We start from the raw sequence: 18,297 nt of genomic DNA on the forward strand, positions 1-18,297 counted from the left end.
TGCCTGCTGGAGTCACTCACTGGCTTTCAACATTTTCAGAGGCATTTCTTTCCTAGCATAACCAGAGAGGAGAGAGACCTAGGCATGCTCATGTTTTCTGCATCCTTAATTTAAAAAGGCAGTTTCCAGTGCCAGCATGAGGATGACTCATCGTGGCCAAAGCACTTGCAATATTAATCCGGTAGCTGGAAAGGGAGCTGTTCTACTTAAATCAAAATTCATCCAAACACACAGAGATTTGCTTGAAATTCAAACTAAGCTTATGATTGGCAGAACACTTACAGCGGTGTTACCTTCAAGTTGGGAGGGAGGCATCAGTTATGAAAACAGAATTTCTCCTTGGATTCTCCTTGGAAATCATGCATTCTAAAAGAGAAAGCGTGAACTATTAAGAAAAGGGAAATATCAGAAAGTTCACTTTATAAAACATAGTAAGTCCAAGGCTTGATTCCTTCACACATTCTTGCATTATTATTATTATAACATATAGGAATCAGCAAATGTGTATATGGAAATAGGCAAACCAAACTGACAACTTCTATCTCCTAACAATTCGGCTGGTTCCACAGTGCAGCTTGTTGAATCTTCTCAATGAAGGATAAAATAAATTAGGTTTCTGTTGCTTGAAAATTATCCTCAATTTAAGAGTTTTTATTTTCCAAGGCTACAGGTCATCTCCCTGGATCATTTGTATAAATATAGAGTAGAGTGCTTGAAGGGAACCATATACATTTCTGTGTATCCCTAGCTGTTAAATAAAGCAGTCTCGGTTGGGTGGGAGAAAACATGTAAAAAGATAACATTTACTTAAGAATCCAAAATACACAAAAATAGGAAAATCGAACCCTTGAAGAAATAAGAATTTGCTTTTAAAAAGGTAAATTAAATGACGCTAAGAATCAGCACTGAATTGTAACACAGTATTCCTGTGTATTCTGATATTAAAATGTTTTGGTAACCACATCCCTCTCTACAATCAGAAAGTAAGCTCATAATCTACCTTGAAAATTGGAGATCTGTCACCTCAACTGTCAAACCCATAACCTGACCTGCTGTTCAGTCCCTTGGGCCTTGTCTACACCAGTTTCTGAGCAGGTTTTGACAACATAGGGTGAAACCCTGACCCCTCTAAAATCAATGGCAAAAGTCTCATTGACTTCATTAGGGCTCAGTTTTCACCCATAAGGGTACATCTACACAGCAGCTAGGAGTGTTCTTCCCACCTACACTCATTCGCTGTACTTGAGCTAGTGCGTTAAAAGTAGCAGTGTAGCCAGGGACATACGGGGAGCAGCTCGGGCTTGCCACCTGAATATGCACTCAGGGTCTGCGCTACTCCCAGCTATGCTTCTATCTTTAGCATAGTAGCTCGAGCCAAGCTAGTGTGTGTCTGTCTATCTGCACTGGGAAGCATGCTCCCAGCTGCAGAGTTGACATACCCATAATGGTTAAAAATTCCAGTAATGACCCAGCGCCTTGCCCACATTAGCAGTCCCACCATTGCTACACTGGTGGAGCTGAACCAATAAAAGCAATGGTGGGGGAAAAGGGAAATGTAGTCATAGCCTAGGAGGGACAACTTTAGCTCTTAATTTAAACATTCTCTCATTCAGTCCACTCAGCAAGGCCTCCATTCTGTAAGAGTCAGAGAATTCCAGCCCCAATCCAGTACAGCACTTAAGCACATGCTTAATTTTTAAGGATATGTGTAGTCCATTGACTGTAATGGGGTCACTCAGGTCCTTAGGTATATGACTTAAGTGCTTTGTTGGGTTGAGGGTCAGAATTCTCAGTCATGTAGGATGGAGCCTCAGAGAAGCCTGGGACTTCACTTCCACACCAGGCCAGGCCTCCTACCATGTTTTCTTGGCCCGTCTTCCTTTTCACAGAGAACATCTCAAAGGTGAATCCTTTCACCTGGCATGTGGCCTGCATAATGTTCTCCCACCTTTTCCATTAAACGCTTCACAATAATAATTAGAAGATCTTCAGCTACAGAAAAATTTAGATAAAGAAATTCAAAGGGAGCCAAGCTCTTAAAAATCTAATAAGATTATTGTCAGATTGTATCTGATGCAACTTTTCAAAGCTGGCCTATAATGAGATGTGCCCTTTTTCAGGATATTATCAACTTTGGGAAGCACTATGAAGTATAGAAAAAAGCCTAAAAAGAACTACTGTCCTTGCCAAAAATTTGTACTGTGAATATTGAATAACAGAACAGTAGAGTAAGCAATATAAATTAAATTTGAGAGACAAGAACAGTTCTATTTTTCATAGATGAATGTATGATAAGACAAATCTTGTGGCATTTTAGGTAGCTTTGCACCAAATACTGTCTGAGTGACTAATCTGTGTGATCAGATATGTAGTTAATTCAGGGAAATTAAGTAGTTCTGTTTCTGTCTCACAACAAGACAGTCTGCATACTTTAAGAAACTGTTGTTAGAACTTTGCAGTTCCAGAGAAACAGTTCTCCTTTTCTTTTTGCAAATGGTGATAAGTTTCTCAGGCATTTTTAAGGCATGCTGACCTTCATTATTAATCCTGCTATTGACATCAATGTGATTATCTAATTTTGCTCAACATATTTCTCAGTATTGGTTAAAGTGGATATATGAAAGTATACTCAGTATACTGTATTCACCAACAATTCAAATATGGCTGAGACAGTAGTTAGCTAACACGATGGAACCCCACTGCAAACTTGGGAATTTTCATAGCTAATTATTTTGCTGTCTGATGAAATCAGCTAGATAAATTAACTAAAACTAAAAGGAATAGTCCTCCCTTTCCAGCCAGTATGTTCCCAGCATGATCCATCTAATGATCCTGGCTATCACTGGAGAAAGTCAGTCATTTGAATCTAATATCTTAGACAAGGACTAATTTTACTAGAACTTGTGATCCAGATTCAGGGCCATTCTGTGACTACTTTGTAGTCATTTGCTGGGGCTAAGTCGTCACAAATCTGAAGTATTGAGACAGAAGAGCATTCCCCTTGCATGGAGAAATTCTCCACTGGCTTAGAGCCACTGTAGCAGCTCATACACCTACCTCCCCTGATCCCCCCACCCCCACATATTGCCTCTGGCATAGGGAGTGTGATTTGATAAAAGGGCTCATGGCTGGAACACACCACACCAACCACTGCATCCAAAGAGGGCAGCTGGGAGTAAAACATAGTGGCCCTCAGATTGCTTTACTCTGTACTGCATACAGGGACAAGATCAACAGCCAATGACCCCAGGCACAGATAACTGTAAAGATGACTTAAAGCAACCTTCAGTTTCTCTCCAGTACAGTACTGAGCAGGGCTTGACCAGAGCGGAGAATCCGGGTCTGCATAGAGTTATATTTTGAAGAGTTCTTATTCATTGCATTTATCTAATCCTATTAGTTCCCTCCAATGAATTCCATATGCCTCTACTTTGATGTTCAAACAATATTGATGCTGATTTAGCTAAAATGGACAAAGAGAAAATGGCTACTAGACAATATTGTAGTCATATAATATATTCCTTTAAAGGCATCTGAATGTTATCCAAAATGTAAGACCCGGAGTATGACTATTGGGCTATTCAACCACTGCTAGTAGATAGTTCCCTTGACTATCCTTTGATTGTATAACAAAATGAACCTGGAGCTAAACTTATGCTTAATGGATTTAAGCAAGCACAGTTCTGACTGCTCCAAAAGCCAGAATCCCTAAGGAATCTATGCATCTCTGAAATCTTCAAGTATGTATGTGCTTAATCATGCTAGAAAAGTGCCAAATTTTTTCCCATTTAAATTAATATAAGCCATACATTATAATGTGATGCTAGAACAAAGACTTTGGTCTGTCTATAACACTGTCTTCAGTATTTATTTCTAATTTTCACATTGCATCGAAGCAAACTACTCAAATTTAAATTTCCTAAACCCATATTGTCTCACTGTTGGTTAAAATATTCTTTGTGAAATGAACTTGGTAAGCTGTCCCTCTGGGAAAGTCGTTTCATTGTCAACCACTTTGAATTTTTTTCTCACTTTAATGTTCTTGTTCAAATATAACTTGTTTTATCTAGCAGCACAGGGTCAATTTCAGTCATGAAAATAAACTTAGTAAAGCAAGTATTTACAATTGCCCAAACTACAAGGAAAACAGCTTAAATCAAGTTTGCTTTGTTTTTTTTTTTTCAATGTTTCTCTTCTTTCTTCTATTCATTAACTATGTTAATTTATTGACTAGGTATTTATGGCCCAGATCTTTTGAATAGGACTAAAAGATGAAAAAACATTAATTTGATCAGCATGCCTTTGAACACACAAGGATAATGCTGTAATAGAAAATTCCTAAACTGTTTCATATCAAGGAACCAATTAGACTGGGTTTGGAAATGAATGCTGAAGATTGAACAGTGAAGATCATTTGTGTATCATCAACAAATGAAATCTGTCTCCAAACAGATGAAAATATCCATATTTGCTCATAGTGAAAATATCCTTATTTGCTCATAGTGAAAATATATGCAGACATGATGCTTTAAACAAACAGCTGTCACTATAAGTCTTAAAGTATTGGCCCACATCTTCAGTATTTCACATGTGCATAATTTGTATATGCAGTTATTGTGATGTCATGTGCAAATGTGATAATGAGGTATGCAAACACTCAGTGGTCATTTGTGGGTGCACAATGTGCATGTCTTCAATTGTGAGAATCTGGACCATCACAGACTGGTATGTTTAGGACTCCAGCATTTTCAGAATCTACTCTTAAACTTTCCTTTCGCTATTTTTACATGTGCCTTTAAACTAGTCATAAGGATTACATGATTGCAGTTTCCTGCAAACTTCCTTTAATCACACATCCTCTGGACCCCATTAAATCTTATCTGTGACAAAAGATGCTGCCAAGCATTTCCTTCCCACTTGGGGTTTAATCCAAGACCTTCTCAGGGAATAACACTCTTGACTTCATTCACAGAGACCGCTAAGCAGCAACCAGAGGCACACTGAAGGAAGAGAGACTACTGATGCCAAGGGTCACTCACCCGGAAAACAGAAAGTATAGACCTGACATTTCTGGAAGATTTATTTGGCAGGTGAGAGGGCTGGGAGTGAAAGCTGCAGTGGTGCAAGGTTATGAATGTGTACTGTTCCCTCAAAGGATGTATTACTATGTCATACCTACGCACTGACTGTGACATAACCCTAGCTGAAATGTAGGAGTGGCTAGAAATGTTTTGAATTCCAGTCACTGGCAAATGCAGCCCATGTGCTGTATTAAAAGTTTTTGTAGATTTTGGTTACTGCACTATTTGCAGAATGATCACTTTGCTGCATCGATATCACAGCTTGGGTTTGTGGCATGTATTAATGGAAGCACATGCTCAGATAATTAGGATTTGCAGCATTCGTAGGACCATGCTGTCCTTGTCACAGTCATTTTTGTGAACTCTGCATTTATTGTGTGACTACCACAGCGCTCCCTCTGTTAATTAGTGAAATGACTCACTGTCTGTGATTATCAAGCAGCCTTCTGCAATTCACTATTTCACCTTGCCCATGCTGTGAAAAACCGAGTGTGTGATGATCAAATGGTCTGTGCTGCTCAGGTTATTGGCTTCTGTCTCTTATGCTTTCCGCTGTATAATGCATTTAACCATTTGGATATGAATTTGAGTCCCTGTTGGAAATTCTGATCCCTTATGTACTCTGGAGGGAATTCTGCAACTCTGAACATGCGCAGAATTCATGGCTCCCGTAGATTTCTTTGCTTACCCACAAAAAAATGACTTCTGATGGGAAAGCAAAGGAAAGTCGCAAGAGCGGTCATGCGCCCACTCCCTGGCAGTGCAGACAGGTTGGTTTGGGCACCCAGAGCAGCTGGTAGAGACGTAAATCACTGTCTGGGGGTGGGGTAGTCATGTGTGAGAGAGAGAAAGAGAAACACTGTCCCTCTCGCTTGCTATTGCAGCATGCTTATGTCAAGGTTCCTCCCCCACTCTGAACTCTAGGGTACAGATGTGGGGACCTGCATGAAAAACCTCCTAAGCTTATCTTTACCAGCTTAGGTCAAAACTTCCCCAAGGTACAAAATATTCCACCCTTTGTCCTTGGATTGGCTGCTACCACCACCAAACCATACTGGTTACTGAGGAAGAGCTGTTTGGACGCGTCTTTCCCCAAAAAACACTTCCCAAAACCTTGCACCCCACTTCCTGGACAAGGTTTGGTAAAAAGCCTCACCAATTTGCCTAGGTGACTACAGACCCAGACCCTTGGATCTTAAGAACAATGAACAATCCTCCCAACACTTGCACCCCCCCTTTCCTGGGAAATGTTGGATAAAAAGCCTCATCAATTTGCATAGGTGACCACAGACCCAAACCCTTGGGTCTGAGAACAATGAAAAAGCATTCAGTTTTCTTACAAGAAGACTTTTAATAAAAATAGAAGTAAATAGAAATAAAGAAATCCCCCCTGTAAAATCAGGATGGTAGATATCTTACGGGGTAATTAGATTCAAAAACATAGAGAACCCCTCTAGGCAAAACCTTAAGTTACAAAAAAGATACACAGACAGAAATAGTTATTCTATTCAGCACAATTCTTTTCTCAGCCATTTAAAGAAATCATAATCTAACACATACCTAGCTAGATTACTTACTAAAAGTTCTAAGACTCCATTCCTGGTCTATCCCCGGCAGAAACCAGCATAAGACAGACACACAGACCCTTTGTTTCTCTCCCTCCTCCCAGCTTTTGAAAGTATCTTGTCTCCTCATTGGTCATTTTGGTCAGGTGCCAGCGAGGTTACCTTTAGCTTCTTAACCCTTTACAGGTGAGAGGAGCTTTCCCCTGGCCAGGAGGGATTTCAAAGGGGTTTACTTTTCCCTTTATATTTATGACAGCTTGTGTGGAGGGGCACGGCTCTGGGGTATTTCTGAAGAGGTAAGCATGGGGCAGGCTCTTTTCCCTCAGGCAGAGGAGAATGTGGCAACCTGCCTGCTTAGTGAATTGTTCCCATTGTTCTTAGTGAATTCCCCCAGGAGTATAAAACAGGTATAAAAATTGTAAGGCTCCTTTACATTGCCAGAGAGGTGTAAAGGAACTTTTATTGTAATGGACAGTATGGCCTTACAAATGCTTATGGTGCTTTAGTGATTAGAACTGGTCTAAATTTTTGGACTGAAAAAATTCCCTATCAAAATGTGCTCCATGAACTGTTTGCTACAGACCTTTTTGGAGATAGTCAGTAGCCAGTATAAATTGTGAGTTTGAGTCCCCCTCCCTTACTTTCTCTTCAGTTGTCTATGATGTAACACTGAGCATATGACTGCATATATTTATTGACTAATAATTAGAAGTAAAGGGTCGATACTAGCTACATTACTGTTAGATAGAGGGGTTTGGCGATTTTCTCCAATGCTCCCCACTCCCATTCTCCATCCATTGTATTGTAGTTTAAATAAATTACCAAAATAATGAAACGAGCTGGATTATATTGCATTATTTTGACAAAAAAATGCAGAATTTGAAAATATTGTGCGCAGAATTTTTAATTTTTTGGCGCAGAATTCCTCCAGGAGTACTTACGGGAACCTTCTCTTTCCCTCACCCACATGGAAAGGAACAAGGACCTGCTGTGCTTGGGGACATTTGGAAGAGAGTATGTGGGTGATAAGACCATGAATCCTTCTATTCATTAATGAGAATTATGTGCATATGTTCCCATGCACTGCTTCAACTGTTCGCTCTTCCCCAGTGACCATAGATGGCAGGAGACCATAGCAACTACTTTTGGGAGAACTGTGCCATATTTTTCTCTGAATTTGTTGCCCTAAAGCAATTATCACTGAAGGATTAATGAAGGCTTGGATTTGAAAATACTGGGGCATGTAAAAACAAGTAGCTTCATTGCAATATGTATATATGGTCCATTAAAAAGAAACTCCAAGAAAATATTGAGACACTGAAGTCATGAGATGCCAGGCATAAAGTTGCATGTGCAACCTTTTGTGTGACTCCAGGTGTATATATCATGATACAGGCCCTGACTCTGAATCCAGCTGAACTTTATAACTCTTTTGCACTCCCTCAATGCCCAGGCTTCCAAGGGCTGATTTGGCTCCTGGCAGAAGATAGAGCAGCGTTGTTATAGCCAGAGCCCAGCAGCACTCTGACCACACCCCCGCCACATCTTTCCATAGCTTCGACTCTCGGAGTTGAAAGGTGGGGTGATGGAGAGCTGGCTTAAGAAATGGCAGAATATCAAATGAAGGAAGCATAATTAACAGTCACCTGATGCATTGCCCATTGTTGGTGGAACATGTCCCATTTGCAAGGGTGATAAACCTACTGCAGAGTAATAAAAGGTGAGTTACGGACGATCTTTGCCATGTAGCTTCTGCAACTTATGATAAGACATAAAGCAGGCTCTGTTCCATATTGGAAACACTAGGCCCTGATCCTGAGCTGTTGTATATTAGTATAACTCAACTGACTAATTAAGAAAGAACTAAATTGATTTACACTGACTGAAAATCTGGCTCATTGCTATTTTCTCTTTTGCTATGTGAAAATCAATTTTTGGTTGAGGGCAGTTATTTCAAGTATAGCAAAATTAAACTGAACAGCAGCAAACTTGCCATTGACAAGTCCATTTTTCGTATGCGCTGTGTTAAGCGCAAACTCTCTTGCAGAGCTCAGCTGCAGTGTTGCACTATTTAACAATTAGAACACATCGACTATGACTTGATTACTCTCAATGTGGAGAGAAGATGCTTTTGAAAAATGTGATATTAAGGCATTTCATTTACTCTAGAAATCAAGGTTACCCTTCGAAGACTGCAGAGGTTGTCAGGTAGATTTTGTTCTATTAGGGTCTAAATATGCAAAATGAAAAGAAAAACAGTTAAGGGGAGAATGTGCTTTACTGGAAGTTATGGCAATTTTATTAAGCATTCCTTAACCCTTCTGATTTATGCAAAGCTGTGATTCAGTGTGGAATGTTACAGAGAATCAATTAGGATCAATCTTTTTTTTTTTTTTTTTACTTCAGTCCTTGAGAAAGGTGCCAACTGATCATCACAGGGAAGTGACTTCCATTTACTGGCACCTTTCACAAACACTGAAGTCATGTTAAAACCTGGCAGAGCAAAGGGAATGGAAGTCACGATTCTCCATACTGCCCTACCAATGTGCCTCAGCACTGCTGTGGTCTGGAAGGACCTTCTTGTGGGATGAGAAGGCAGCTGAGGCTGTATGACTAATAAATACTACTTAGTTTACTGCAGCAGGATGACTTTATTACTTAGGAGAGGTTTTGAAAGGCACAAAGAAGAGTTGGTTGCCTAGTTCTTGTTGATTTTCAGTGGGACGAAGGCGCCCAACTGTCCTTTGGGCCTTTTGAAAATCTCCCTCAGAGTCTAAAAGGGATTGCTGTAAATTTCATGTTTGTTGCTTCCATGGTTCTGTGCAATGTAGGTCCAGATATTTAGAATTGTGCAACCAAATGGCCAGGTTAGAAGTTCAACTGGTCATTTGTGCATGACTGGGCATACACTTGTTGTAATTCATAGAGGCCAGAAGGGACCATTATATAATCTAGCCTGACCCACCTTATATCACAGACCCTTAAATTTCACCCTGTTACCCCTGTATTGAGCCTACTAACTTGCATTTGACTAAAGCATAACTTGTGTTTGGCTAAAGTGTGTCTTCCAGAAAGTCATCCAGTGCTGATATGAAGACTCCAAAGGATGGAGACTCCACCATTTCCTTGGGAGTTTGTGCCAGTGGTTAATCACCTTCACTACTAAAAACCTATGCCTGATTTCTAATTTAAATTTGTCTGGTGTCAGCTTCCAGCCACGTAGTGCACAGAAACTGCACAGTTGCAGCACTGTAAAAAAAAAACACCCCGTCGAGAGGCGTGCAGCTTTCTTCACCAGGGCTACAGTGTAGATACCCTGGTCGATTACAATTGGCCTCCTAGAGGTGTCCCACAATCCCTGTTCTTGCCTCTCTGGTCATCAGTTTGAACTCTACTGCCCTGCCCTCAGGGCTGTCCTTCGACATACGCAGGATACGCAGCTGTGTAGGGCACCCAAAAATTTGGGGCACCCCTGGGTCTTAGTGTCCAGCCTCTCCCTATCCCTGTTCTGAAATTTCCTGCAGATTCCCACAGCTAGCTGCTGTAGCCTGGTGAGTCTTCCTCCGGAGGGGATCTAGTAACTTAAAAGTGAAAAAGCCTTCCAGCCTGCCAGACCTATTAGCACAACATTGAAACTATTAAAGAGCCATTCAAGTGGTAATGAAGCCATTTAACAGGCATTTGCCAACCCCCTGGTATATACTGTCAGTTTCTGATTTTACTGACAAAAACAGTTGTGCATTACTGAAATATTTACTCAGAACATGTTAGTCTACAGAACCTTAGTTTAAAATTTGGTTTAAAAATATTTCATTAGTGTGTTGCTGAAGATTATAAAATCACATCTCTAAAAAATCCTTGCATAGATTTTTAGATGCACAATCTGAGTATTCATCTTTAGCCTTAAATGCTTGGCTCTTCAGACATATAGTTTTTTAAATAAATCCTTCAAAAGACCACCCTTATCTAAAATACACATGTGAGCTCAGGCTGCCTTCGTGCATAGGAGCACCAGTTTAATAATACTGCATAGGGTCTCGTAAATCCTACGGACGCGCCTGCCTGCCCTCAGGTGACCAACTGTGAGCCCCACCCCTTAAATTCCTTGGGAATTTTGAAAGTCCCCTTCCTGTTTGCTCAGTGACGTGTGCAGTGGTCTCAGCGCACCTTTCCAGGTGACCATGCCTGCTCCACACACCAGGTGATCCCCCGCTTGGAGCAATGCCGAGGTGCTGGACCTCATCAGCATTTGGGGAGTGGAGGATGTCCAGTCCCAGCTGCACTCCAGCTGTAGGAATTATGATACCTATGGACAGATTTCAAGATGCATGACAGAAAGGGGCTATGACCAGGACACACTGCAATGCAGGGTCAAAGTGAAGAAGCTGCGGAACGCCTACCACAAGGCGCGGGAGGCAAACCGCTGCTCTGGTACTGCGCCCACAAGCTGCTGGTTCTACAAAGAGCTGGACGTGATACTCGGTGGCGACCCCACCTCCACTGCAAAGGCCTCTGTAAATACTTTGGTGGCTTGTGTGCCAGTCAAGAGTAAACCGAGCCAGGAGGAGGAAATCTTGGATGAGGATGTGGAGGGGGAGGGGGATCCAGAAGCAGAGGACGACTCGGAGGTCAGAGATGCATGCAGCCAGGAGCTCTTCTTTGCCCTGGAGGAGGCTAGACAGTTACAGCTGTCAGAGTTTGGTGAAGCGCAAACAGGAGAGGAGGACCCTGGTAAGTGGCTTTGATTTTGGGAATCGCTGAAGTGAGTTGTTGGGGGCAGGAGGCTTGTGTCTGTATGATGCGCATACCACCACATGCCTAGTCTGAGCTGAGGAACAGGCTGTTGTTTGACTCTCTCACTTCACGGGAATCTGCCTCAGAGATCTCCACAAAACTCTCATGGAGATACTGGGCAATCTGCTGTGGCAGGTTCTTTGGCAGAGCTGCTTTGTTTCTTGCTCCATTAAGGGTAACTTTCCCGTGCCACTCTGCCATCTCTGCGGGGTGGGGGGGACCATTGCTGCACACAGGCAAGATGAATAAGGGCCAGGGCGGAAGCCGCAGTCTTGGAGAAGACCCTCCCTTGATTCCCTGCTCACCCTCAGCAGCGAGATATCTTCCATAATGAACACAGCCTGTGGAAAATGTGGAGACAGCAGTGATTATAAGTCCCCCTCTATAGTGCTGGCTCTCCGCAAGAGCGACATGCCCAGTGTACAGTTCAGTCCTGGAACACTGATTTCCCCTGCCTCTGCAGTTACTCACCATTTGGGGGGTCTTGTGGCTCATGTGTGCTTGCCTGGGGTCAGCCAGTTAGTGACAGATATGACCTTGGGAACCCAGCCTCCCTCTTTGATATTGCTGGCTGAATGGCTGCGCAGAATTAGAAAGCAGCCACGAAGAACTAAAGAAGATGTGATGTCTGTGTGATGTCACGATACCCTCCACAGCCGAGAAACAGGAATTGAAGGAGTGGCGGGACAGTGAGAAGAGGGACCAAAAGGAGAACGCAGCGTGCAAGAACAAAGCCACGGAGCAGCTCTTAAATGTTAGGGAGTGCCAAGCAGACATGCTCCAGGCACTACAAGCATTGCAAACTGAGCAGCTCCATGCCCGCCCTCCCCTGCAGCCACTGTAGCAAAACTCTTTCCCATGTGCCCCCAGACACCACCAACACACTTCTATCAACTTCCTGGCTCCAGTCTGCACCCAATGCATTACCACTCCTGCCCCATCACAGTCCAGCCCTGCAGACTCCCAATACCCACTGTACTCAACACCCATCCCTCTGCAGTTTAGCCCTGCTGAAGTACAGTACCCGCTGCACTGTACTCCAAAGGACAAGATTGCATATGATACCTGGACATACACAAATCTTTAACCATCTCGGGACCCCACCTCCTTCTGGGACCCTTCGCTCCCCCATCCCACACAGTGCTGATGTGGGGTTTTTTTTGTTTGTCTCTGTCATAAATATAAAGGGAAGGGTAAACACCTTTAAAATCCCTCCTGGCCAGAGGAAAAACCCTTTCACCTGTAAAGGGTTAAGAAGCTAGGATAACCTCGCTGGCACCTGACCACAATGACCAATGAGAAGACAAGATACTTTCAAAGCTGGAAGGGGGGAGAAACAAAGGGTCTCTCTGTCTATGTGATGCTTTTGGCGGGAACAGAAAAGGAATGGAGTCTTAGAACTTAGTAAGCAATCTAGTTAGATATGCGTTAGATTCTGTTTTGTTTAAATGGCTGATAAAATAAGCTGTTCTGAATGGAATGTATATTCCTGGTTTTAGAGTAACAGCCGTGTTAGTCTGTATTCACAAAAAGAAAAGGAGTACTTGTGGCACCTTAGAGACTAACCAATTTATTTGAGCATGAGCTTTCGTGAGCTACAGCTCACTTCATCGGATGCATACCGTGGAAACTGCAGCAGACTTTATATACACACAGAGAATATGAAACAATACCTCCTCCCACCCCACTGTCCTGCTGGTAATAGCTTATCTAAAGTGATCATCAGGTTGGGCCATTTCCAGCACAAATCCAGATTTTCTCACCCTCCACCCCCCCACACAAATTCACTCTCCTGCTGGTGATAGCCCATCCAAAGTGACAACTCTTTACACAATGTGCATGATAATCAAGTTGGGCCATTTCCTGCACAAATCCAGGTTCTCTCACCCCCTCACCCCCCTCCCAAAAACCACACACACAAACTCACTCTCCTGCTGGTAATAGCTCATCCAAACTGACCACTCTCCAAGTTTAAATCCAAGTTAAACCAGAACATCTGGGGGGGGGGGGGTAGGAAAAAACAAGGGGAAATAGGCTACCTTGCATAATGACTTAGCCACTCCCAGTCTCTATTTAAGCCTAAATTAATAGTATCCAATTTGCAAATGAATTCCAATTCAGCAGTTTCTCGCTGGAGTCTGGATTTGAAGTTTTTTTGTTTTAAGATAGCGACCTTCATGTCTGTGATTGTGTGACCAGAGAGATTGAAGTGTTCTCCAACTGGTTTATGAATGTTATAATTCTTGACATCTGATTTGTGTCCATTTATGGTTTTGTGTCTTTTTGTAACTTAAGGTTTTGCCTAGAGGGATTCTCTATGTTTTGAATCTAATTACCCTGTAAGGTATTTACCATCCTGATTTTACAGAGGTGATTCTTTTACTTTTTCTTCAATTAAAATTCTTCTTTTAAGAACTCGATTGCTTCTTCATTGTTCTTAAGATCCAAGGCTTTGGGTCTGTGTTCACCTATGCAGATTGGTGAGGATTTTTATCAAGCTTTCCCCAGGAAAGGGGGTGTATGGTTTGGGGAGGATTTTGGGGGGAAAGACCTTTCCAAGCAGGCTCTTTCCCTGTTATATATTTGTTAGATGATTGGTGGTGTCAGCAATAAAGTCCAAGGGCAAAAGGTAAAATAGTTTGTACCTTGGGGAAGTTTTAACCTAAGCTGGTAAAAATAAGCTTAGGGGGTTTTTCATGCAGGTCCCCACATCTGTACCCTAGAGTTCAGAGTGGGGAAGGAACCTTGACCGTCTCTCTCCTCCAGTGGTTATTTTTTAATAAAATAATTGTTTTGGTTTGAAAGCAATCGTTATTCCATTAACTGAAAGCAAACAGAGCCCTGCAAAACAGGCAATTTTCTTAAACCTTCACAATGCATCATTTGCACCAATCACAATTACCTCCTAGCATTACAAGCACTGCACTCCTGAGTATAGCAACAAATATTAGTGGATTTCAGCTTCAAATTGCTGCTTCAAGGCATCTCTGATTCTTATGGCCCTACGTTGTGCCCCTCTAATAGCCCTGGTCTCTGGCTGTTCAAATTCAGCCTCCAGGCGCTGAGCCTCAGCAGTCCAGCCCTGAGTGAAGCTGTTACCCTTCCCTTCGCAAATATGGAGTGCATGTGGCTATCAGCATAGGAATATTGTCATCAGCCAGGTTCAGTCTCCCATAAAGGCAGCACCAGTGGGCCTTTAAACACTCAAGAACACACTCAACAGTCATTTTGCACTTGCTCAGCCTGTTGTTGTACTGCTCCTTGCTGCTGTCAAGTTGCCCCGTGTATGGCTTCATGAGCCACGGCATTAAGGGGTAGGCAGGGTCTCCCAGGATCACAATGGGCATTTTGACTTCCCCTACGGTGATCTTCTGGTCCAGGAAGAAAGCCCCTGCTTGCAGCTTCCTGAACAGGCCAGTGTTCCAAAAGATCATGCGTCATGCACCTTTTCGGACCAACCTGCGTTAATGTCCGTGAAACGCCCATGGTGATCCACAAATGCCTGGAGAACCATAGAGAAATACCGTTTCCAATTAATGTACTCTGTGGCTAGGTGGTCTGGTGCCAGAATTGGAATATATGTGCCATCTGTTGCCCCTCTGCACTTAGGGAAATCCATCCATAATGTCATGCACGTTTCCCAGAGTCACGGTCTTTTGGAGCAGGATGCGATTAATGGTCCTACACACTTTCGTCAACACAAGTCCAACGGTTGACTTTCCCACTCTGAACTGGTTAGCGACTGATCAGTAGCAGTCTGGAGTAGCCAGCTTCCACAGTGCAATTGCCATGTGCTTCTCCAATAACAGGGCAGCTCTCATTCTTGTGTCCTTGTACCACAAGGCTGGGGCGAGCTCATCACACAGTCCCATGAATGTGACTTTCCTCATCCAAAAGTTCTGCAGCCACTGCTCCTCATCCCAGATGTGTTTCCCAAGCCCAAAAGCGGCGTTCCACTGTGGCCAGCACCTCTGTGAATGCCACAAGCAATCTCGTGTCGTAGCTACTTCGCATGGCAAGATCAAAGTTGCACTCCTCTTGCCTTTGTAGTTTAAGGAATAACTCCACAGCCACTCGTGATATGTTAGTGAGAGTGAGCTGCATATTGGTCAACAGTTCGGGATCCATTCCTGCAGACCGAAGAGACAGAGCGCGCAGTACACAAACCATTGAAAGATGGTGCCAAATGCAGACGGAAGCACAGGGATTGCAGGGATACGAAGTAATGCATCACGGGGCTTTGGGACAGGACCCAGAATGCCCCACGACCCCCTCCATTTTCCCATAACTCTTAGCAACAGAAGAGGAAGAGATGCTCTGTGGGATAGCTGCCCAGAGTGCACTGCTCCAAATACCACTGCAAGTGCCGCAAGTATGAACACACTATTGCACAGGCAGTTGACAGTGTGAACACACAACAGCGGTTTCCCTTTGGCACTCTCTGAGTGGCGCTGTAACTGCCAGTGATGTAACTCTGCCAGTGTAGACATCCCCCTAGACTCTCTCCAATCCAGCTTATGCCCCTTGTGCTCAACTGAAACAGTTCTTGTCAAAGTCTAAAAAAATCATAAATCATATATAAAAATCATAAATAATTATAATAAATAAAGGAGTCTGTGGAACCTAAGTCTAATGACCTGCAGTATTGAAGGCCTTTTGTTTCAAAGGAAACAATGCAGAAAGCAACTTTTATTTTGAAATCTTAAAATAAGTTTTCCACTAAGTGAAGACAAAGAAATGTGGAATAAAATAAAAGTTTCTAAACTGGTATTTTCGTCCAAAAAGAATCTGCAAACGTATTATCTTCATCAGCATTTCCAACCTATTAGTCAATCAGTGAATGTTTTTTATCCTTCACATAATGAACAAACATGTAGCAATAAAGTATTTAAGTGCATCAATGAGGAGGTTGCAATCACTTGAAAATGTACAAATTTGGTTAATGGGTTATTGTGGCTTAAAGAAGGGCTTTGAAGTGTGTGTGTGTGGTGTGGGAGGGAATTAAGATGAAACAGCTCTAGATAATTCACTACCTTGTGCCAAGTGAAAGCTGAAGTCAGCTCTGTATGACTTTAAAGAACAGTCCTGCAGTGGAGTTTGTCAGCAGTGGGTGTCACTCTGGGCACTGGAATGGAGAATGTGTGGAGAAGGGTTGTGTTTAAACATTTTGGGTGACATCATGGCTTCATTGAAGTAACTAGGAGTTTTGTCAGTGATTTAAATGAAGCCAGGATTGATCCCTGCAACTATAATTCATAATGCAGAGTAGCTAGATATTTTAACTGGACATTTAATAAACATGAAACTGTTCTTGCTACTATGTTTCATAAAACCAATGTACCTTATTACTGCAGATATATGAAAAGTCTATTTTTAAATTACAGATTGTAAAGAAGATCCCAGATGATCATTCTAATCTGAACAAGTGGCAAAAGAACATGTTTGTTGTAGTGAATGAAGAGCAATATTTTAGAGTTGTTTAAATAACGAAGAATCCCAAAGGTATTTTGATATTAATTATCACCGTTGTGGATTTCTGCTGAGGGGTTGCTCCCTGGCTCCAGCTGACACATACCAAAACCTGCAGATCACCAGCCACATGACACTCCCTTGGCTCATGGGAAGATCAAGACGGAACATACTGCCAACCTACCATTGCTCTTCTTCTACTAGTTTGGGGCCCTTTATGCCGATTTTACTTCCCCTTGGCTCACCTTGTCTTTGTACAGCAGCAGGGGGAACATCTGAATTGTGGTTGTAGCTAAAAGTGTGTGGTATTTTCCTTGGGGGGAAAAAGTGAAAATAGGTGCCTTATTTTTTTTCTTTTGTGCGGGAGGGGAGAGTTTCTTAAATTGCCACCAAGTGGTAAGCTGGACCAATTTATAGTTTGGGGTGGAAATCATGCAAATCTCATTGGTTTTGATCAAAGGTCAGGAACATTTGGCAGTTTCATCTGAGTTGTTGAACAGTTGTTGCTGTTATACAAATATATGAATGAGATCAGACTCAGACCCGTAATTTCTAGTTTACCATTAGTTTGGAAGTGGTAAAAATCGTTGCTGTGTTTTGTGCCACGTGTCATGGGAGAACAGGCTTTGTGCTCTAGAACTGCTCTGAATGAAGTTCAGTCACTCTTGTAGTATGACTTCTCCTTAAGGCACACTAGCGCAAGTCTCCTGGATGTCAGCACCTCCTGGGTCTGACGTTGGAGCATTCAGCACCCCTGTTCCATGCCATGAGCACTGTGCAGTGAGTCCACCTGAATAGGAGATCTGGAGAAGCCTTACATACCCACCCCCCGCACCCCCGCCTGAGTCTATCCCCAAGTCTTCCACAGTCAGCAGTGACTGTCAGCCAGGGTTGTAAAACAGAGAGGTTTACTGTTGTCTGGAACATGAGTAGAACAGTTGTTAGCACAGAAAAGTAGGAAGAGTCAGCAAAATCCATCTTGGGGAGACCCAGAGTCCTGGGCTCTCCCCACAAGTCCCAAACTAGGAAACTGACTAGCTTCCAGCCACATGCCCTCAGCCATGCCCAGTTGCCCCTCCTCTGTCCTTTGTCTCTTTCCTAGGCAAACTGGTCACATGGCCTCGACCTTTCTCTTTGTTCTCCAACTCTTTCGTCTGGCTCCTTGCAGAGGATGGGCCATGGCCATCAGTTGCCAGGATACAGTGTGTCCAGCCATTGTCTGGTCCCAGGCAGCTAGATGGCAGTTACACCTGCCCTCTAGGGGTCTCTGCAATGATTACACAACCTTATCCCACCACCTAGATACTTGTGCAACACATAGGGGAAACTGAGGCGCACACAGAGTATTCAAACAAAACATTAAGAAAATTCCCACTTTGTTACACCAT

This window comes from Lepidochelys kempii, chromosome 5, assembly GCF_965140265.1.
Source record: "Lepidochelys kempii isolate rLepKem1 chromosome 5, rLepKem1.hap2, whole genome shotgun sequence".
In the NCBI taxonomy this organism is placed as follows: domain Eukaryota; kingdom Metazoa; phylum Chordata; order Testudines; family Cheloniidae; genus Lepidochelys; species Lepidochelys kempii.